Below are 22,191 nucleotides of genomic sequence, written 5' to 3'. Positions count from 1 at the left end.
CCCCAGGGCCTCTGCGTGTTTCATGGACCCATCGGTGTTCCGGGGAGGATCCCGCGGCCTGGTAATGCGTGTCCACAGGTGTTATCCTGAAAATTATGTTTTTTCAAGTGGAAAACGAGCTACGGAAGCTGGGAGCCCTTTATCCGTTTTTGTTTTACACCGCTTGAAGGCTCCGAGCGCGACTAACTTTCACCCCCAAATCTGTGGCGGATTCCCCTGTTTAACGGCAGTACAAAAATCAAGGATCCATGACATTTTGGAAGTTCCCCTCGCCTTCTGTTTTATTTATTTTCAAGAGTTTCCATATTCTGAGATCATCTTTCTACATTTGGAATCTAAAACGATGGCAATTCCTCAATTCCTCCTGTGCTTTAACGGGTAGTAACTTTTTGCCTCATCCCCTGCTCCCATTTTCTTTTTCTTCTTCCTCTTTCTTCCTCCTCTCCTCCTCCTCCTCCTGCGCCTTCTCTTCAACCTCCTCCTCCCCTCTCTCGCCTCCTCCTCTTCTTCACCACATCATCTTCTTCACCAATCTGTAGCGCTATCTCACCGGGGGTTCCCTTTTAATATTCTTTATTGAGAAAGAATTTGAGCACCAATCCATGTGTGTTAGCTACTTGGATTTTTCTCTTACATGGTGTCTCGCCCGCCCCGCCTGCCCCGCCCCAACCCTTGGTGATTTTCCTATAGGTCTGTCGGTGTCTCCTTGTCTTGTCATAATAATGCATTAAATATCCTCAGTATCAGTTATTGTGCTGAGTGCAAGTACAGTCGCTCAGGTTGTGGCTTGTCTTTTTCACTCACTATTCTGTAGTTCGATGAACAGAGATGCATAACGCGGTCAAACGGCACAGTCTCTTCATTAAGAATTGGTCTTTTTATCTTACTTTTAAAATCCTTGGGATCATGGAAATGCCCTGCTACACGGTACCAGTTAAAATCATTTTAAGTTTCATTTCACGTTTAGGTACTTAATCCACACTGAAATGATTTTGGTGACAGCGGAGGTAGGGGTCAGATTTCCTTCCCCTGTCCTCTCCTCAGTGCATGTGATTGAACTGTACCACTGTTGAATATTTATAATGCTTTTAATACTTTCGTTTCTTGAAACCTCAACTTAGTCCAGTTTCTTTGATTTAAACTTTTTTTTGGTATACCAGATAAACTCAGTTCTCCTCATAATTCTCATAATTCATCTTTCATATATGGGACTAACTGTAGCGTTTATTTTTCATCTCCACTTCTTATACTTTTCCTTTCTTTCTCTTGCCTTTCCTCACTGGGTAAGTTCTCCATCACAGTGGTGAAAAGATGTGGTCAGAGCAAAACCTGTTTTCCTGATTCCTGATAGTTCCTCATTTTTAAGGGTCAAAGAGGGAAAAGCCAGTATTTTATCATCAACTCTAATGTTTGCCGAATGTCTTCTTTTGGTGTGTGTTTATCTTATCTTTCTTTGGTTTGGAAAATACCCGTTAGCAGATTGGGGCCCTGCTCTTCCATCCTATTTTGCGAATAATTTTTTAAAACGGTAAATCAATGGAGAAGTTTTTTCAAACACTTCTTATGTGCTGAAGTGTTTATGATTTTCCATCTTTACATTGTTACTGTGGTGAATTAGATTAATATATTTTCTAATGGCAATCGACTAACCTCCAGTAGAAGATGAAATTTGTCATGATTATAATTGCTTCATTCAGTATTTAAAAAAAAAATCACCGCTGTATTCGTAATAAGACAGGTCTACGGTTTCCATCCTTTTTACACTGTCTTTTTAGAGATTTGGTTTCAATCTCAACTCATAAAAATAAGGTGGAGACCATGTACCATCTTTTACTTCTTTTGGAATTTGTTAGCTTAGGAGTCACGTCCTCTAATGAATTTTTTTCGGTCCTGGAGCTTTCTTTGTGGAAAGATTTTTAAGTTTTGATTTTAAAAAAATGTAACGCTTGTAGGACTAATTCATTCTCCCCAAAACCGTTATTGGAAAATACTCCGTTCCTCTAAATGTTTAAATGTGTTAACATGTATGCGTTTATGATATTCGGTTATTGCTCCCTTAGGTCTACGAGTTCAGTAGTGATGACTCTCTTCTTCTCTTTTTAACAGTTTTAGGAGTCTTTTCAAAGAGCCAATCGTTTACTTTTTCTCTTCGGTATATTTATTTCTTTAAAAAATTGTTTTTAAATTTACAGTACGTTCGATTTATGATGTCGTGCCGATTTCTGCTGAACAGTGTATATTTATTTCTAATTTCCAATCCCTGCTTTTCTGTATAGTTTCTGCTCCTATCTGCTTTGCTGCTGTTGTTATTCCTTCTGTAACTGTATGAGATGAAGATTTAGCTCTTCAGCAGTCGGCCCTAACTTTCATGATCTACACTTAAAGCTGTGTGCTGTCCTCTGAAGACTGGTTTGGCTGCACCTTCTGCACATACATGGCATTTCCAGTTTTGTTTGATTCAGACTATTTTCCAATTTTCCTTTTCACGTCTGCTTTGACACAATGATTGGGAGAGGTGTTTCTAAAATTTCAAACACATGAGATGTTGTCCTTCTATTTTTATGCTAGTTGATTCTCTTTAAATGTTATGTGTGGCTACCTCTGTGACCCTAGGATGAATATAACTTCCTCTGAATACATTCTCCCCTGCTGGGCTCTTTGGATTTATTACCAGTTGGGGAACACCCACCAAGTTGAGGTCTTGCATTTTTCCCAGACTACCCAAGCCAGGCGTGCTTAAGCTTAAATCCACCAGAGGTCAAGTCTGTGGCCACGATTTCTCACGAACGTTTTACGCTTTCTTTTCCCTTATACTGCTTGTGGCCCCAAGGCTGCCTTGTTCAAAATCCCAGGCATTTGAAGGGGTGGGACTAGATCAGATCACCCTTACCCCGAGAGCCTACAGCTCTGCGGTCCCAACTTGAAGTAGTGAGGACCTCCTATAAGACTTCACAAGGTAGCCTAGGACTGAAACTTGACTTCCGTATTTCTTGTACTCAAGGCCCCTGGCGACAGAATAGGAAATAAGGGTGTTCCACGAGGGAACAGGATACAACCCCAGAAGAAGAACCGGAGAGTGACGAGGAGACAGGCAGTCTACTCCTGTAAAGGTTAGATTTCGGAGATGCGGAGAGCAGGGAAAAGGTGACTCCAGTGGCCCAGGGCTGAAAGCAGGTGTACAAGCCTCCCTCCCAGTCCGTGCTCCACGGCTCATCACTCTTCACCTCTCCAGGCCTGGCGGGGGGCGCTTTGGGCTCTGAGGTCAGGCCAACAAGGTAACCGGCTGGGCTCCAGCCTAGCATAGCTTTAGCGCTGTGTGAGGCAAAGCCAAGGCCCTGCTCTCTTTCTGAACCTCGGTTTCCTTGTGAGTCAGGGGCGGACTTGGCTCTCAGCAGGCCGACGAGCACATTCATCTGTCCTGATCTCTGACCTAACTCCAGGGGCTCTCCTGATGATGGCACCGGCAAGGACTCGTTTTCCTCCATGACTGGCTCTATTCGTGGAGCCTGAAAGTTTTCCCCTTCGTGCCTTTGGCTTGAGCCCCCGTTGCAAAAAGTAACGCGTTCTCTTTTGTGCGGTCACATAAATCAAATCATTCCCCCAGTGTGCCAGGGTGAGGGAAAGCCAAGGGCGCCTCCCAGGGATGAGTTTTTTCTGGTTTTCAGAGACGTGATGTGTGTCAGCGTGTGGAGGAGATTTAGGCGCCGGAAGAGGTGAGAGGATTTCTGGATGTAAAGGTGAACCGAAGTGGAGTTTGTCGTTGGCCACCTTGGACTGTCTGTGTGGCCTGGTCTCCATTGTGACTCAGAGAGGAGAGGGGAGGCCTGGTTCCCAGTGAGCAGCAGGCTTTCGGGTAGTAAGGGAACTCCCCTGTGTTTGGGGGAGATAAAAATTGCGGCTACACACGTTGCATCCCGCTGGCCACTTTTTAGTTTTGGGAGGTGACTGCAAGTTTCAGGAAAAGAGAGCACAGGTGCCTGTTTCCGCCCGGTTTCGACCGGGGACCTTCGCGTGTTAGGCGAACGTGATAACCACTACACTACGGAAACCCTGCCCGTACGAGGGGCTGGTGAAACAGCCAGGAAAACGGCTGGTCCTGCCACGGCTGGCCACAAACATTTTCGACAGAAAAAAAAAAAAAAAAAAAAGACCTGGGAGCACGCGCGATTCCTCAGACAAGAAGGGTACCCTGGCTTAGGGTGCCTAGCTTCTCTCCAAGCGAAGACGCCCCCCCCCCCCGCCCCACCACCACACACGCTCTAGCTTCGGGATGCCGGATCCCGCATCCAACGCGCAGGGTCTCCAGATCCACAGCTAAGCGCCTGAGTCGCCCCCGCTGACTCCCCGGTTCCCGGAAGCCGCGAGAGGCGGGGATTGGGTGCCTCTGAGCCCCGGAGACCCCGCCGCCCAGCAGTGTGTTCGCCGCCCCCTCCGTGGCCCTTTTCACGCTGCCAGCGGTCAGTCGGAAATGCGGGGGGCTTCGAATCCACTCGGGAACCCCAGGACCCGCCCTCCCTCTGCCCCCACGCGCCTGACCCGCGCGCTCGTACCTCACCAGCCCTTCCCCCCGCAGCGCTTCTCGGGCGTCGTCCTCGCCTAGTGTGAGTCCACTACGTTAGTCACACTTTCATGTGTAGCAGGAACCGTAGCAAAGGCTGACGTCTCGGGTCAGTTGGCTGTTCGAAAACAGCGAACGGCAACGCAGGCCGAGACGCGCTTCCCGGCCCGGGATTGGATCCGTTCGAAGCCCAGCCCAGCATAAAGCGGTGGAGGACCCAGGCCGGCCGTCCACGCAGACCTCACGATTGCTCATTCCTCCCTCATCGTACTGGAGAGTCTTTCGGAAGGACAGTTTCGTTCTACCATTTACAAGGTGAAACGTCTTTTATTTGCCTGTGTACTTTTCCAGTCCACCAGGTGACGGGGTGCGAATTTTACCCGAGGACGGATAAGAGGTTCCACGGGAAGCCGGCGTCTGGAGGGGTTTTCGCGTTCACCCCACAAGCGCACGGCCAGCAGGCAGAAGGAGTTTCTTTTTGCTGAGACCCTTTAACATAATGACTGTCTGTCTCTCGGGTTTCCTTTAGAAGTAAAGCGTAAAAAGTTTAGGGGAAGCTTGGGCCATTTTCTCCAGCAGTCGCTTGTCTGCTTTTCCCGGTGCGGCGGTCAGCCCGTTTCCTTCACGCCTCAGGTTCAGGTGCTCGACCCGGGGGCCGGCGCCGGCAAGCGTGAGCACTGGCTCCAAATGCCGAACGCTGAGGCTCTGGCCTGATCTGCGTCGCCTCAAACGGCAGTCGAAGGTGCGAGCGGACTGCACCGTCGTCGCCGGCGCTGGCGCGCTCAGTCCCCCAACAGGCGGACTTAAAAACAGCTTTCGATCTGGACATTTCAGGTTCCATCTTTCACCTCCCACGCCCAGCCAGAGGGAAGGATTCACTGTCTTTCCCTCGCGCCCGGGCCCGTGGCCGCCCCAGGTGGACAGGACGCGGGGGCAGTGGTCCTTTTCCCGACAGGGACCGAAGGCCGGCGGGCGCCCTAGGAACCACCAATACGCGCCCGCGCCGCTGGGTCCCGCAAACCCGCTAAGGCGGCCCGTGGAGCGTCCCTGCAGCAGCTGCAGGAGGCGCAGGGCTCCAGACCCGGTGAGAGGAGCGCGCTGAGGGGACCCGGCCCTGCCGCTGCCCTCGAGGACCGGCCCGGAAGCCGGACGGAGCCCAGGGAAAAGCGCAACGGCCGCGGGACACACCCCTCCCCCATCCGAGGTTCGGGGTGCGGGAGCCGAGCGTTGCACTGAGTCCCCCTCCTTGATCGGGAGAGTCATTTGGCCAAATGCAGAGTCGCGAAAGGGAGGCGTTGTGTAGGCAAAAGCCCGCCTTTAACCCAGAAGCAAACGCGAAGTCCTAACTGGATGTGGGGTCTGAGGAAAACGCCGTGTCGGGAGACGACCCTGGGGCTGAGCGTAAGGCAGGCGGGAGCTGGCGTCCTCTAAGGCGGGAAAAGGCAGGCGCAGCAGGTCGTAGCGGCGAGACCCGGAACCCAGGTCTGGGCGCGGAGGCTTATTTGAAAGCGTCTTCCACCCAGCCATCCCCGTTCCGGCACCCGCCGCCGTCCTTTGTGAGGCTGGGGGTCCCGGGGGTCTCACCCTGGGCGCCTCCCCACCCGCCTCTACTGTCCCGGCCCCGACGACCTTCTCTCCTCAGGCGGCCGCCGGGCAAAGAAAAGCTCGTCTGCTAGGGCAGTTGTGAGGTGCGGCCGGGGCGAGGCAACCTGGCTGGCCTCGCAGGCGTGTCCAGTGTCACGCAGAGCTCTCAGCCTTTCGCGTGGGGCTCTGCTTGTGGAGAAGTCAGTGAGGGATCGTTTTTCGGGTACAGCGCCTTGGCAGGGTGTGCGGCCTTCGGAAGTTCACTTATAAACGACCCGCTCGCGGTTCCCTGGTGGTCTAGTGGCTAGGATTCGGCGCTTTCACCGCCGCGGCCCGGGTTCGATTCCCGGTCAGGGAAGGTTGCGTTTTTCTTTCCTTCCTTCTCCCTTTTATAACAGAGTCTCGGCACCCAGCCATCTTCACTTCAACGCCTAACGTGCCCTGTGCCCCAGGGTCCAGATGCAGCCACCTGGGCAGCCATCTGTCTCCACTCCTCCCTTCACCTCAGAAACCTAACGTCTCGCTGTCAGGGTCCATCTAAAGAGAACTTGGGATCCGAATACCAATTATTCCTTTAAGAAAATTTGGAAACATACAAAAATTTGCAAGAATAGTGACATCGTATATTCATCACCTAAATGCACCAGTTAACATCACCCCCTCCCCCCTTGGCTCTCTAATTCTCTCTCCATATACATGATTTAATACACCATTTGAGAGCAGCTTGCAGACATCGACTCATGATCGCTGGTTGGGACTTTCTTTGTCGTGTCCCTTCAAGCCAGCTTTGGTGGGACCTGTCCCCCAAGGCCAGCGGAAGGTTTCGTCCTGGTTAGGAGGTCCCTCTTACCTGGTTCTCTTCAAGCTACAAGAAGCTTCAGGTGGAGATGTACTCGGTTCTCCCTGATAGTGCAGGCCAGGCACCCCTGTGCTTGTAAGAAAACAACCAGTTTGCCATCCACCCAGGACACGCTGCCCTCCGGACTCCACTTGGTTGCCTCCAACAGGCCCATTCCCTTTCAGGCCTAGCCAACTCTATGGCCTTTCTTATGGTGTCCCCTTCTCCCTCCTCCTTCTCCACCCTAGCTGTGTTCCTGGGGACAGTAAGCCACCCCTCTCAACCAGCAGCAATGGCCCAACACCTCTCTAGTGCTTGGGGAGGGAGTTGGATCAAAGTTTTCCTCCAAGAGGAGTGAGAACTTGCGATGGCAGAAGGCAACCCCTTGCTTTGTTGGGTCTCTTGGCAGACATGAGGGAATCGACACTTCTTGACAGGTTGTGACACATGGCCCATGGACCTGGCCAGCTTGGTCCACGGCTCCCTTACCTTTAATGGACAGTTATTCTCATATTCGCAAATTACAGTAGAAAGGTATTATGAGCCTTTCCCTATGCTGTAGTTTGAAATGACCCCAGTGTCCCTCACATGTGACATAGTTTTACATTAGTGTAATGCTTATCATTAACACTAAAATTAAGGCATGAGAAACACAAATGCATGCATATACATCAAAATATATTGTTGCTTGATATTAGCTAGATAGGAAATTGCATATTCACTCACATGACCTTGAAGAAAGGGCAAGCCTAATCCAAGGGGGTAGACTTCGGAATTGGATGGGCATTACCTGGAAAGTGTATCCAGGGCCCCGCTTGGATGTTTAAAAAAAAAAAAAAAATTCTATTCTGTGATCTTGGTGATGATCACACATTTCAATATTCAAATAGATGTCCATTGGTAATTTGTGCTTTTTTTGTTTTCTGTGAACATACCTTAATAATTGTCTTCTGGAATAAAACTTGGCAGTTGGATGTCCGAAAATCCGTTGTTGACCATGACCGGTTTGGAGTATATTGTAAACTCTTTAAAATCTGTTTTATTTTGTGTAAAAAAGCATGAGTGATATTTGAAACATTTCCACCCAAACCCAAAACCCTATAAAACAATTCCCATATGATTGGACCATTTTCCTTTGTGGAAGCTACACACAGGGCTCATTTAGAGCTTGAACCTGATCTTTAGATATTTTCTCTTAAGTGGAGACTGATGGGGCACATCCAGAGCGCTACAGCCTAGTGCACTGTTGATGTGAACTCCGTTCTCCTGACCTGACTCTCTTTGGTGTCCAGTGCTGCTCTGGTAGATAGGACGCAAAAGGAAAAGAGCGCCCTGACTTGGATTCCAACCGAGGTTGCTGCGGCCACAACGCAGAGTACTAACTCACTATACGATCACGGGCGCGCCACCGTGCTAACTAGAGACTGATTTTGTGCTACTACTTTTGACATAAATCCATTCCAATTACTGAGCTGCTTTGTTGGACAACTGCATGTACTTCTGATTTTCCTTCACATCTTCCTTCCGTTATTCGCTCCCCATTCTGATGCATTTCTCATCTCCCCTGCATCCAGGCCTTGTCTCTGCACCGGTCTCCTCCTGGGAAGTAATGTTGCTTTGTTCCTGCCTCCCCTGCCTCTTTCCCTCCACGGCCAAGCTGAGGGAGGCCTGTGCCAGACGGTTGGGGGAAGGCGCGGCAAGGACCTGGAAGAACCATTCCTGAGCCCACCGGGCATTCAGCTTCCCTGGGGTCCCATTTGGTCAAGCCCGGGACGCCGCGGCCGCGGGCGTCTCCCGGGCGCTGGCATCTGCGGCGGGTGTGGAGCAAGACGCGGTGGGGACGGTCAGCTGCCTTTCTGCCTTCGGAATCGCCCGACACACGGCTTTCCCACGTTTTCCTCCAGTTTTCCTATGCTTTGCGCCGGCACCGCAAGCTGGCAAAAGACTCGTGGCTCTGACGGGAAGGAAGCGGGGGGCGGCCTCCCGCCTGTCTCTGTGGCGCAATGGGTTAGCGCGTTCGGCTGTTAACCGAAAGGTTGGTGGTTCGAGCCCACCCAGGGACGCTTCCTTGGGCCCTTGGAGGTGTAACTAAGTGGCATGGGCTGCTTTCTCCCTGGCACAACACTTGTGCGTGAATTTGGGGTGTTATCTCCTCCCTTTTGCCCGACACCATCGCTTATCCTCACAGAAGGCCTCTGGAGGAAACCAGGTCTCTTGAAATACAGCATTCCTGGCAACAGCGGAGTCGTCCTCTCATCCTTACCCCCTGGGTTCCTTTTAACAATGAATTGCCCTCCATTATTTGTACTGGCATTTGTTAAACACAAGAGGGTGTTGTCATAGTAGCAGAGATTCTTTTGTTTGAAATTACCAAAGTTACCAGGTAAGTCATGCTGAGATTCCATTGTTCTACCGTGTTTAGCGTTGGTATAGTGATACCCTCAGAACTGAATAATAATAAATGAAATGTTTCCAGATTATCTGGAATGAGTTGTGGAACTGATATATTTGAAATAATTAATGACCCTGATGTCAGAGAATGCTGTCAGTTCATGGCATGCAGTAGTAAAACATTTCCCCAAATCATCTCCAGACACCTGTATTTAGGTTCCTACAGAAGGTGATAGTTGCTGCCATTTTAGTGAAGATATAATGAGTTGGTTATGTGCATGTAACCTGGAAGAATTGGGGAAACAAATGATGAAATCAAGGTTCTAAATTCCTAGCTCAAGATTTAGATTAGGGACTTGAAAGCTCTTATAACCATTATGGAAACACAACAACAACAACAACAACAAACCCTTAAAACTTTGTCCAGTAGTATAACTGTGGCCTGGGTTCTGCAAACTAGACCTAAATTAAATTCCCAACCTCATAGGATCTCTTATGTTCAAATCAGGAAATTTATTAAGAAGGACTGGTATCCTATTGGGATAGGGTGTAATGGACAGATTTTGATGAAGCTGAGGCTCACAAAATCCTAAATTACACTGAGGCTCAGGTTACCAGAGAAGCAGTTCTTTCCTTGTTTGAAGAGGTTACCTGAAGTAGGTTACCTCACTTACCTGAAGAAATTCTAAGGACAATGAAGGTGAGGTAACAGAACCATATACAAAACCATGTAAACTCTTGTAAAACATTTGCGCTTCCAGAACTCTACAAGTAGGCATGTGGACAAGATGATGACTGCATTTCTTTGGTAATAATAAAAGTACGATTTGCAAGAATAAAAGCATAGAAATAAATTCATTTTAAAGGTACATGTAAAGGGTTTAACAAATGCCAGTACAAATAATGGAGGGCAATTCATTGTTAAAAGGAACCCAGGGGGTAAGGATGAGAGGACGACTCCGCTGTTGCCAGGAATGCTGTATTTCAAGAGACCTGGTTTCCTCCAGAGGCCTTCTGTGAGGATAAGCGATGGTGTCGGGCAAAAGGGAGGAGATAACACCCCAAATTCACGCACAAGTGTTGTGCCAGGGAGAAAGCAGCCCATGCCACTTAGTTACACCTCCAAAGGCCCAAGGAAGCGTCCCTGGGTGGGCTCGAACCACCAACCTTTCGGTTAACAGCCGAACGCGCTAACCCATTGCGCCACAGAGACAGGCGGGAGGCCGCCCCCCGCTTCCTTCCCGTCAGAGCCACGAGTCTTTTGCCAGCTTGCGGTGCCGGCGCAAAGCATAGGAAAACTGGAGGAAAACGTGGGAAAGCCGTGTGTCGGGCGATTCCGAAGGCAGAAAGGCAGCTGACCGTCCCCACCGCGTCTTGCTCCACACCCGCCGCAGATGCCAGCGCCCGGGAGACGCCCGCGGCCGCGGCGTCCCGGGCTTGACCAAATGGGACCCCAGGGAAGCTGAATGCCCGGTGGGCTCAGGAATGGTTCTTCCAGGTCCTTGCCGCGCCTTCCCCCAACCGTCTGGCACAGGCCTCCCTCAGCTTGGCCGTGGAGGGAAAGAGGCAGGGGAGGCAGGAACAAAGCAACATTACTTCCCAGGAGGAGACCGGTGCAGAGACAAGGCCTGGATGCAGGGGAGATGAGAAATGCATCAGAATGGGGAGCGAATAACGGAAGGAAGATGTGAAGGAAAATCAGAAGTACATGCAGTTGTCCAACAAAGCAGCTCAGTAATTGGAATGGATTTATGTCAAAAGTAGTAGCACAAAATCAGTCTCTAGTTAGCACGGTGGCGCGCCCGTGATCGTATAGTGAGTTAGTACTCTGCGTTGTGGCCGCAGCAACCTCGGTTGGAATCCAAGTCAGGGCGCTCTTTTCCTTTTGCGTCCTATCTACCAGAGCAGCACTGGACACCAAAGAGAGTCAGGTCAGGAGAACGGAGTTCACATCAACAGTGCACTAGGCTGTAGCGCTCTGGATGTGCCCCATCAGTCTCCACTTAAGAGAAAATATCTAAAGATCAGGTTCAAGCTCTAAATGAGCCCTGTGTGTAGCTTCCACAAAGGAAAATGGTCCAATCATATGGGAATTGTTTTATAGGGTTTTGGGTTTGGGTGGAAATGTTTCAAATATCACTCATGCTTTTTTACACAAAATAAAACAGATTTTAAAGAGTTTACAATATACTCCAAACCGGTCATGGTCAACAACGGATTTTCGGACATCCAACTGCCAAGTTTTATTCCAGAAGACAATTATTAAGGTATGTTCACAGAAAACAAAAAAAGCACAAATTACCAATGGACATCTATTTGAATATTGAAATGTGTGATCATCACCAAGATCACAGAATAGAATTTTTTTTTTTTTTTTAAACATCCAAGCGGGGCCCTGGATACACTTTCCAGGTAATGCCCATCCAATTCCGAAGTCTACCCCCTTGGATTAGGCTTGCCCTTTCTTCAAGGTCATGTGAGTGAATATGCAATTTCCTATCTAGCTAATATCAAGCAACAATATATTTTGATGTATATGCATGCATTTGTGTTTCTCATGCCTTAATTTTAGTGTTAATGATAAGCATTACACTAATGTAAAACTATGTCACATGTGAGGGACACTGGGGTCATTTCAAACTACAGCATAGGGAAAGGCTCATAATACCTTTCTACTGTAATTTGCGAATATGAGAATAACTGTCCATTAAAGGTAAGGGAGCCGTGGACCAAGCTGGCCAGGTCCATGGGCCATGTGTCACAACCTGTCAAGAAGTGTCGATTCCCTCATGTCTGCCAAGAGACCCAACAAAGCAAGGGGTTGCCTTCTGCCATCGCAAGTTCTCACTCCTCTTGGAGGAAAACTTTGATCCAACTCCCTCCCCAAGCACTAGAGAGGTGTTGGGCCATTGCTGCTGGTTGAGAGGGGTGGCTTACTGTCCCCAGGAACACAGCTAGGGTGGAGAAGGAGGAGGGAGAAGGGGACACCATAAGAAAGGCCATAGAGTTGGCTAGGCCTGAAAGGGAATGGGCCTGTTGGAGGCAACCAAGTGGAGTCCGGAGGGCAGCGTGTCCTGGGTGGATGGCAAACTGGTTGTTTTCTTACAAGCACAGGGGTGCCTGGCCTGCACTATCAGGGAGAACCGAGTACATCTCCACCTGAAGCTTCTTGTAGCTTGAAGAGAACCAGGTAAGAGGGACCTCCTAACCAGGACGAAACCTTCCGCTGGCCTTGGGGGACAGGTCCCACCAAAGCTGGCTTGAAGGGACACGACAAAGAAAGTCCCAACCAGCGATCATGAGTCGATGTCTGCAAGCTGCTCTCAAATGGTGTATTAAATCATGTATATGGAGAGAGAATTAGAGAGCCAAGGGGGGAGGGGGTGATGTTAACTGGTGCATTTAGGTGATGAATATACGATGTCACTATTCTTGCAAATTTTTGTATGTTTCCAAATTTTCTTAAAGGAATAATTGGTATTCGGATCCCAAGTTCTCTTTAGATGGACCCTGACAGCGAGACGTTAGGTTTCTGAGGTGAAGGGAGGAGTGGAGACAGATGGCTGCCCAGGTGGCTGCATCTGGACCCTGGGGCACAGGGCACGTTAGGCGTTGAAGTGAAGATGGCTGGGTGCCGAGACTCTGTTATAAAAGGGAGAAGGAAGGAAAGAAAAACGCAACCTTCCCTGACCGGGAATCGAACCCGGGCCGCGGCGGTGAAAGCGCCGAATCCTAGCCACTAGACCACCAGGGAACCGCGAGCGGGTCGTTTATAAGTGAACTTCCGAAGGCCGCACACCCTGCCAAGGCGCTGTACCCGAAAAACGATCCCTCACTGACTTCTCCACAAGCAGAGCCCCACGCGAAAGGCTGAGAGCTCTGCGTGACACTGGACACGTCTGCGAGGCCAGCCAGGTTGCCTCGCCCCGGCCGCACCTCACAACTGCCCTAGCAGACGAGCTTTTCTTTGCCCGGCGGCCGCCTGAGGAGAGAAGGTCGTCGGGGCCGGGACAGTAGAGGCGGGTGGGGAGGCGCCCAGGGTGAGACCCCCGGGACCCCCAGCCTCACAAAGGACGGCGGCGGGTGCCGGAACGGGGATGGCTGGGTGGAAGACGCTTTCAAATAAGCCTCCGCGCCCAGACCTGGGTTCCGGGTCTCGCCGCTACGACCTGCTGCGCCTGCCTTTTCCCGCCTTAGAGGACGCCAGCTCCCGCCTGCCTTACGCTCAGCCCCAGGGTCGTCTCCCGACACGGCGTTTTCCTCAGACCCCACATCCAGTTAGGACTTCGCGTTTGCTTCTGGGTTAAAGGCGGGCTTTTGCCTACACAACGCCTCCCTTTCGCGACTCTGCATTTGGCCAAATGACTCTCCCGATCAAGGAGGGGGACTCAGTGCAACGCTCGGCTCCCGCACCCCGAACCTCGGATGGGGGAGGGGTGTGTCCCGCGGCCGTTGCGCTTTTCCCTGGGCTCTGTCCGGCTTCCGGGCCGGTCCTCGAGGGCAGCGGCAGGGCCGGGTCCCCTCAGCGCGCTCCTCTCACCGGGTCTGGAGCCCTGCGCCTCCTGCAGCTGCTGCAGGGACGCTCCACGGGCCGCCTTAGCGGGTTTGCGGGACCCAGCGGCGCGGGCGCGTATTGGTGGTTCCTAGGGCGCCCGCCGGCCTTCGGTCCCTGTCGGGAAAAGGACCACTGCCCCCGCGTCCTGTCCACCTGGGGCGGCCACGGGCCCGGGCGCGAGGGAAAGACAGTGAATCCTTCCCTCTGGCTGGGCGTGGGAGGTGAAAGATGGAACCTGAAATGTCCAGATCGAAAGCTGTTTTTAAGTCCGCCTGTTTGGGGACTGAGCGCGCCAGCGCCGGCGACGACGGTGCAGTCCGCTCGCACCTTCGACTGCCGTTTGAGGCGACGCAGATCAGGCCAGAGCCTCAGCGTTCGGCATTTGGAGCCAGTGCTCACGCTGCCGGCGCCGGCCCCCGGGTCGAGCACCTGAACCTGAGGCGTGAAGGAAACGGGCTGACCGCCGCACCGGGAAAAGCAGACAAGCGACTGCTGGAGAAAATGGCCCAAGCTTCCCCTAAACTTTTTACGCTTTACTTCTAAAGGAAACCCGAGAGACAGACAGTCATTATGTTAAAGGGTCTCAGCAAAAAGAAACTCCTTCTGCCTGCTGGCCGTGCGCTGTGGGGTGAACGCGAAAACCCCTCCAGACGCCGGCTTCCCGTGGAACCTCTTTATCCGTCCTCGGGTAAAATTCGCACCCCGTCACCTGGTGGACTGGAAAAGTACACAGGCAAATAAAAGACGTTTCACCTTGTAAATGGTAGAACGAAACTGTCCTTCCGAAAGACTCTCCAGTACGATGAGGGAGGAATGAGCAATCGTGAGGTCTGCGTGGACGGCCGGCCTGGGTCCTCCACCGCTTTATGCTGGGCTGGGCTTCGAACGGATCCAATCCCGGGCCGGGAAGCGCGTCTCGGCCTGCGTTGCCGTTCGCTGTTTTCGAACAGCCAACTGACCCGAGACGTCAGCCTTTGCTACGGTTCCTGCTACACATGAAAGTGTGACTAACGTAGTGGACTCACACTAGGCGAGGACGACGCCCGAGAAGCGCTGCGGGGGGAAGGGCTGGTGAGGTACGAGCGCGCGGGTCAGGCGCGTGGGGGCAGAGGGAGGGCGGGTCCTGGGGTTCCCGAGTGGATTCGAAGCCCCCCGCATTTCCGACTGACCGCTGGCAGCGTGAAAAGGGCCACGGAGGGGCGGCGAACACACTGCTGGGCGGCGGGGTCTCCGGGGCTCAGAGGCACCCAATCCCCGCCTCTCGCGGCTTCCGGGAACCGGGGAGTCAGCGGGGGCGACTCAGGCGCTTAGCTGTGGATCTGGAGACCCTGCGCGTTGGATGCGGGATCCGGCATCCCGAAGCTAGAGCGTGTGTGGTGGTGGGGCGGGGGGGGGGGGGGCGTCTTCGCTTGGAGAGAAGCTAGGCACCCTAAGCCAGGGTACCCTTCTTGTCTGAGGAATCGCGCGTGCTCCCAGGTCTTTTTTTTTTTTTTTTTTTTTCTGTCGAAAATGTTTGTGGCCAGCCGTGGCAGGACCAGCCGTTTTCCTGGCTGTTTCACCAGCCCCTCGTACGGGCAGGGTTTCCGTAGTGTAGTGGTTATCACGTTCGCCTAACACGCGAAAGGTCCCCGGTTCGAAACCGGGCGGAAACAGGCACCTGTGCTCTCTTTTCCTGAAACTTGCAGTCACCTCCCAAAACTAAAAAGTGGCCAGCGGGATGCAACGTGTGTAGCCGCATTTTTATCTCCCCCAAACACAGGGGAGTTCCCTTACTACCCGAAAGCCTGCTGCTCACTGGGAACCAGGCCTCCCCTCTCCTCTCTGAGTCACAATGGAGACCAGGCCACACAGACAGTCCAAGGTGGCCAACGACAAACTCCACTTCGGTTCACCTTTACATCCAGAAATCCTCTCACCTCTTCCGGCGCCTAAATCTCCTCCACACGCTGACACACATCACGTCTCTGAAAACCAGAAAAACTCATCCCTGGGAGGCGCCCTTGGCTTTCCCTCACCCTGGCACACTGGGGGAATGATTTGATTTATGTGACCGCACAAAAGAGAACGCGTTACTTTTTGCAACGGGGGCTCAAGCCAAAGGCACGAAGGGGAAAACTTTCAGGCTCCACGAATAGAGCCAGTCATGGAGGAAAACGAGTCCTTGCCGGTGCCATCATCAGGAGAGCCCCTGGAGTTAGGTCAGAGATCAGGACAGATGAATGTGCTCGTCGGCCTGCTGAGAGCCAAGTCCGCCCCTGACTCACAAGGAAACCGAGGTTCAGAAAGAGAGCAGGGCCTTGGCTTTGCCTCACACAGCGCTAAAGCTATGCTAGGCTGGAGCCCAGCCGGTTACCTTGTTGGCCTGACCTCAGAGCCCAAAGCGCCCCCGCCAGGCCTGGAGAGGTGAAGAGTGATGAGCCGTGGAGCACGGACTGGGAGGGAGGCTTGTACACCTGCTTTCAGCCCTGGGCCACTGGAGTCACCTTTTCCCTGCTCTCCGCATCTCCGAAATCTAACCTTTACAGGAGTAGACTGCCTGTCTCCTCGTCACTCTCCGGTTCTTCTTCTGGGGTTGTATCCTGTTCCCTCGTGGAACACCCTTATTTCCTATTCTGTCGCCAGGGGCCTTGAGTACAAGAAATACGGAAGTCAAGTTTCAGTCCTAGGCTACCTTGTGAAGTCTTATAGGAGGTCCTCACTACTTCAAGTTGGGACCGCAGAGCTGTAGGCTCTCGGGGTAAGGGTGATCTGATCTAGTCCCACCCCTTCAAATGCCTGGGATTTTGAACAAGGCAGCCTTGGGGCCACAAGCAGTATAAGGGAAAAGAAAGCGTAAAACGTTCGTGAGAAATCGTGGCCACAGACTTGACCTCTGGTGGATTTAAGCTTAAGCACGCCTGGCTTGGGTAGTCTGGGAAAAATGCAAGACCTCAACTTGGTGGGTGTTCCCCAACTGGTAATAAATCCAAAGAGCCCAGCAGGGGAGAATGTATTCAGAGGAAGTTATATTCATCCTAGGGTCACAGAGGTAGCCACACATAACATTTAAAGAGAATCAACTAGCATAAAAATAGAAGGACAACATCTCATGTGTTTGAAATTTTAGAAACACCTCTCCCAATCATTGTGTCAAAGCAGACGTGAAAAGGAAAATTGGAAAATAGTCTGAATCAAACAAAACTGGAAATGCCATGTATGTGCAGAAGGTGCAGCCAAACCAGTCTTCAGAGGACAGCACACAGCTTTAAGTGTAGATCATGAAAGTTAGGGCCGACTGCTGAAGAGCTAAATCTTCATCTCATACAGTTACAGAAGGAATAACAACAGCAGCAAAAGCAGATAGGAGCAGAAACTATACAGAAAAGCAGGGATTTGGAAATTAGAAATAAATATACACTGTTCAGCAGAAATCGGCACGACATCATAAATCGAACGTACTGTAAATTTAAAAACAATTTTTTAAAGAAATAAATATACCGAAGAGAAAAAGTAAACGATTGGCTCTTTGAAAAGACTCCTAAAACTGTTAAAAAGAGAAGAAGAGAGTCATCACTACTGAACTCGTAGACCTAAGGGAGCAATAACCGAATATCATAAACGCATACATGTTAACACATTTAAACATTTAGAGGAACGGAGTATTTTCCAATAACGGTTTTGGGGGAGAATGAATTAGTCCTACAAGCGTTACATTTTTTAAAATCAAAACTTAAAAATCTTTCCACAAAGAAAGCTCCAGGACCGAAAAAATTCATTAGAGGACGTGACTCCTAAGCTAACAAATTCCAAAAGAAGTAAAAGATGGTACATGGTCTCCACCTTATTTTTATGAGTTGAGATTGAAACCAAATCTCTAAAAAGACAGTGTAAAAAGGATGGAAACCGTAGACCTGTCTTATTACTGAATACAGCGGTGATTTTTTTTTTTAAATACTGAATGAAGCAATTATAATCATGACAAATTTCATCTTCTACTGGAGGTTAGTCGATTGCCATTAGAAAATATATTAATCTAATTCACCACAGTAACAATGTAAAGATGGAAAATCATAAACACTTCAGCACATAAGAAGTGTTTGAAAAAACTTCTCCATTGATTTACCGTTTTAAAAAATTATTCGCAAAATAGGATGGAAGAGCAGGGCCCCAATCTGCTAACGGGTATTTTCCAAACCAAAGAAAGATAAGATAAACACACACCAAAGAAGACATTCGGCAAACATTAGAGTTGATGATAAAATACTGGCTTTTCCCTCTTTGACCCTTAAAAATGAGGAACTATCAGGAATCAGGAAAACAGGTTTTGCTCTGACCACATCTTTTCACCACTGTGATGGAGAACTTACCCAGTGAGGAAAGGCAAGAGAAAGAAAGGAAAAGTATAAGAAGTGGAGATGAAAAATAAACGCTACAGTTAGTCCCATATATGAAAGATGAATTATGAGAATTATGAGGAGAACTGAGTTTATCTGGTATACCAAAAAAAATGTTTAAATCAAAGAAACTGGACTAAGTTGAGGTTTCAAGAAACGAAAGTATTAAAAGCATTATAAATATTCAACAGTGGTACAGTTCAATCACATGCACTGAGGAGAGGACAGGGGAAGGAAATCTGACCCCTACCTCCGCTGTCACCAAAATCATTTCAGTGTGGATTAAGTACCTAAACGTGAAATGAAACTTAAAATGATTTTAACTGGTACCGTGTAGCAGGGCATTTCCATGATCCCAAGGATTTTAAAAGTAAGATAAAAAGACCAATTCTTAATGAAGAGACTGTGCCGTTTGACCGCGTTATGCATCTCTGTTCATCGAACTACAGAATAGTGAGTGAAAAAGACAAGCCACAACCTGAGCGACTGTACTTGCACTCAGCACAATAACTGATACTGAGGATATTTAATGCATTATTATGACAAGACAAGGAGACACCGACAGACCTATAGGAAAATCACCAAGGGTTGGGGCGGGGCAGGCGGGGCGGGCGAGACACCATGTAAGAGAAAAATCCAAGTAGCTAACACACATGGATTGGTGCTCAAATTCTTTCTCAATAAAGAATATTAAAAGGGAACCCCCGGTGAGATAGCGCTACAGATTGGTGAAGAAGATGATGTGGTGAAGAAGAGGAGGAGGCGAGAGAGGGGAGGAGGAGGTTGAAGAGAAGGCGCAGGAGGAGGAGGAGGAGAGGAGGAAGAAAGAGGAAGAAGAAAAAGAAAATGGGAGCAGGGGATGAGGCAAAAAGTTACTACCCGTTAAAGCACAGGAGGAATTGAGGAATTGCCATCGTTTTAGATTCCAAATGTAGAAAGATGATCTCAGAATATGGAAACTCTTGAAAATAAATAAAACAGAAGGCGAGGGGGAACTTCCAAAATGTCATGGATCCTTGATTTTTGTACTGCCGTTAAACAGGGGAATCCGCCACAGATTTGGGGGTGAAAGTTAGTCGCGCTCGGAGCCTTCAAGCGGTGTAAAACAAAAACGGATAAAGGGCTCCCAGCTTCCGTAGCTCGTTTTCCACTTGAAAAAACATAATTTTCAGGATAACACCTGTGGACACGCATTACCAGGCCGCGGGATCCTCCCCGGAACACCGATGGGTCCATGAAACACGCAGAGGCCCTGGGGGCTGGCAACGTTACCACTTCGACCCTGTGTCCCGTGCAGACTCCAGACGGCTCTCGCCACCTCTGCGCCAGGCCCCCTCTTCCAAGCTCCCTTCCTGTCCACGCGGGTTCTTCCCCGCACACCTTCCTCTTCCTTGGGCCCACCTCCTTCCACACTCGGGTGTCTGTGGGTCCCGCAGCCGCTCTCTTTCCGGGGACCTTCCTCTCCTGACGTTCGCTCCCGGGTGAGACGTGGCCCAACCGTTAGCCCGAGAGGCAGAGCGCGAATCTGACCTGATGGCTCCAGAAACCCGAACAAACAGTGTTACTCAAAGAGACCGCGGCCTCAGAGCCAGGCCCACCAGAAACCCTCGCAGGTTAAAAGGTACGAACTGGCGGGCGAGACGGGTTGCCGCGCTGCATGCAAATGCTACTCCATATACCGCGCCCTCGCCCTCGCCCCTGCCCCCGCCAAACAGGCCACCGCCGCAGGGCTCTTGCAAAGCCCCAGTTCGGGTTGATCCCTTGTGTCTTCTGCTCTGAGGTGCCCTGAGGATTTTAGTTCTCATTTTCCTACTCCTGGTGGCCAGAACCACAGACTATTCGGAGTTGACTGTGCACCAGACAAAACAAGGAGGCGTGGTAAGTCGAGGAGGGGAAAAAAGACGCCGGCGTCGGCCATGCATTGGCCGGGAATCGAACCCGGGTCTCCCGCGTGGGAGGCGAGAATTCTACCATTGAACCACCAATGCTCCGCCTGCCTGCGCTCTCTGACGCATCTCAGGGAAGAATCTCCGGAACCCTGACCTAGAGCACCGCGGCCGCGAAACTACAAGTTCCAAAATAGGCTTACAGTGCTGTCTTTTGAAGACAGAGTCTGACACACGGCCAGGCACTCCAAGGAAAGGCTTGCCAAGGAGACTGGCAATCTGGCAACAGCACGAAGCGGGGACATTCAACTGAAAATATCAAAGTACCAGTTTTGTCTGCTCACACCACAACTCTGATAAAATCAGGCTCTTTCCAACCGTAAAACAACCTCCCCCCCACCCCCGCAGAAAAAACATCAGACATTTATCCAGATCGCTTGTCTCCGACCCTAGACCTAAACCTTCAACTGTCACCTCAACCTCTTACCTTAGGGAGCCCGAGAAAATAATCCCACTCACCCGGTTAGGTAAGCAAAATTCTTTTTTTTTTTTTTTCTTTAAAGCTTTTAACTTTAAGATTTTAAAATATACACTTGTAAAGGTTATTTTCTCCTTACACTTATTACAAAATCTTGGCTCCATTCCCTGCGTTGTGCAAAACACCCTGAAGCCTCTTGCACCCAATCGTTTGTACCTGCTACTCCCCCAGCTCTATGTTGCCCCTCCCCCTCACTGGTAACCACTAGTTTGTTCTCCATATCTGTGCAGTCTGCTTCTTTTTTGGTTATATTCACTCGTTTGTGGTATTTTTTAGGTTCCACATGTAAGTGATATCCTACAGTATTTGTCTTTCGCTGCTGACTAACTTCACTCCGCACAATTGCCCTCGGAGTGGATCCATGAGCTAGATGCAAATGGCAACATCTTGTTCTTTTTCCATGGCTGAGTAGTATTCCTCTGCCTGAGTGTGTGTGTGTGTGTGTGTGTGTGTGTGTGTGTGATGACTGCTTAGGTGGCTTCCACACCTTGGCAACTGTAAATAATGTTGCGATGAACACTGGATTGCACGTATTTTTTGAATTAGTGGCTTTTTGGTTGGTTGGTTGGTTGGTTGTTTTGGATATGTACCCAGGAGTGGAATTGCTGGGTCTAAAATTCTGATCCGAGGGAGAAATAAGCAGTAGAAGCAGAATCACACTAGAATTAGAAGAAGAGGGCCAGAATCAAAATAGAGATGGTAAAGAAACACACCTTGGTCAAGGGAGTTAGCTCTTTCTAACTGCTTTTCGTACAAGAAGAATGAGTTGGTCTTGTGACCACTATGACAACAGACCGCTCTGTGTCTGCTTTTTAAGGTGTTCAAAGCATTTGGATGGATATGTGACATGTAATAATTACTAAAAGATTAAATAATATTAAGTTTGCAATCAATGTTTGATGATATGGGAGAATCTAATTTCCAGAATTGGACTTTGTACGGTGCTGAGTTTTAGCATTTGTGACTCTGAGATGCATAGGAGGTGCGGGCTTTGGTGTATTGGTTATATAAGGAGCAGGCTAATTTTCTGAAAAGTATTCATGGGTGAAATGTTAACATACTGGACCTCCGATGAAATGGAAACATAGACTTCTCTTCCAAATCTTCTCTGAGGAAACTGCACTGAAGAGGGAACCTGAGGGGCTCCCCCACACCTTGGGACTTAGGAATCCATATGACTTTTTGAAAGATAAGAGCTGCAGAAGTGCAGTCATGCTTCCCTTGCTGAGAAGCCGAGCTAGGTAGAAGCTGTTTCTGAGCTCACAAACTCGGTCTCAACAAGGAGCACGGCCATCACCTTGACCTGGAAGACCTTTGGGTCTGTCTGGCCTCTGCCCAAAGCCCAAGACACGCAGTAGCTCTGGCCAGCATGCTTTCAGTTACCATGTCCAGCGACCAGATCTACATTGATTCCCACACCTCTTTCTAAACTACAGATCTGCACTTTCAACTCACAACTCCTAATGCG

At 50.0% G+C, this 22,191-nt stretch overlaps 7 non-coding genes across 7 annotated transcripts; 3 read left to right on the top strand and 4 right to left on the bottom strand.

Moving 5' to 3' along the window:
- Positions 1-3,978: 3,978 nt before the first annotated feature.
- Positions 3,979-4,049, bottom strand: TRNAV-AAC (transfer RNA valine (anticodon AAC)). The gene has a single exon. It is a non-coding gene; the product is annotated as a tRNA-Val (tRNA).
- Positions 4,050-6,428: 2,379 nt separating this feature from the next.
- TRNAE-UUC (transfer RNA glutamic acid (anticodon UUC)) lies at positions 6,429-6,500 on the top strand. Its single transcript has one exon. It is a non-coding gene; the product is annotated as a tRNA-Glu (tRNA).
- Positions 6,501-8,969: 2,469 nt separating this feature from the next.
- TRNAN-GUU (transfer RNA asparagine (anticodon GUU)) lies at positions 8,970-9,043 on the top strand. The gene has a single exon. It is a non-coding gene; the product is annotated as a tRNA-Asn (tRNA).
- A 1,467-nt stretch (positions 9,044-10,510) lies between these two features.
- Positions 10,511-10,584, bottom strand: TRNAN-GUU (transfer RNA asparagine (anticodon GUU)). Its single transcript has one exon. It is a non-coding gene; the product is annotated as a tRNA-Asn (tRNA).
- A 2,469-nt stretch (positions 10,585-13,053) lies between these two features.
- On the bottom strand, positions 13,054-13,125 carry TRNAE-UUC (transfer RNA glutamic acid (anticodon UUC)). The gene has a single exon. It is a non-coding gene; the product is annotated as a tRNA-Glu (tRNA).
- Positions 13,126-15,505: 2,380 nt separating this feature from the next.
- TRNAV-AAC (transfer RNA valine (anticodon AAC)) lies at positions 15,506-15,578 on the top strand. Its single transcript has one exon. It is a non-coding gene; the product is annotated as a tRNA-Val (tRNA).
- A 4,638-nt stretch (positions 15,579-20,216) lies between these two features.
- TRNAG-CCC (transfer RNA glycine (anticodon CCC)) lies at positions 20,217-20,287 on the bottom strand. Its single transcript has one exon. It is a non-coding gene; the product is annotated as a tRNA-Gly (tRNA).
- Positions 20,288-22,191: the final 1,904 nt, after the last annotated feature.

This window comes from Phacochoerus africanus, chromosome 6 (assembly GCF_016906955.1).
Source record: "Phacochoerus africanus isolate WHEZ1 chromosome 6, ROS_Pafr_v1, whole genome shotgun sequence".
NCBI lineage: Eukaryota > Metazoa > Chordata > Mammalia > Artiodactyla > Suidae > Phacochoerus > Phacochoerus africanus.
This window is presented reverse-complemented; position numbering and strand designations above follow the sequence as displayed.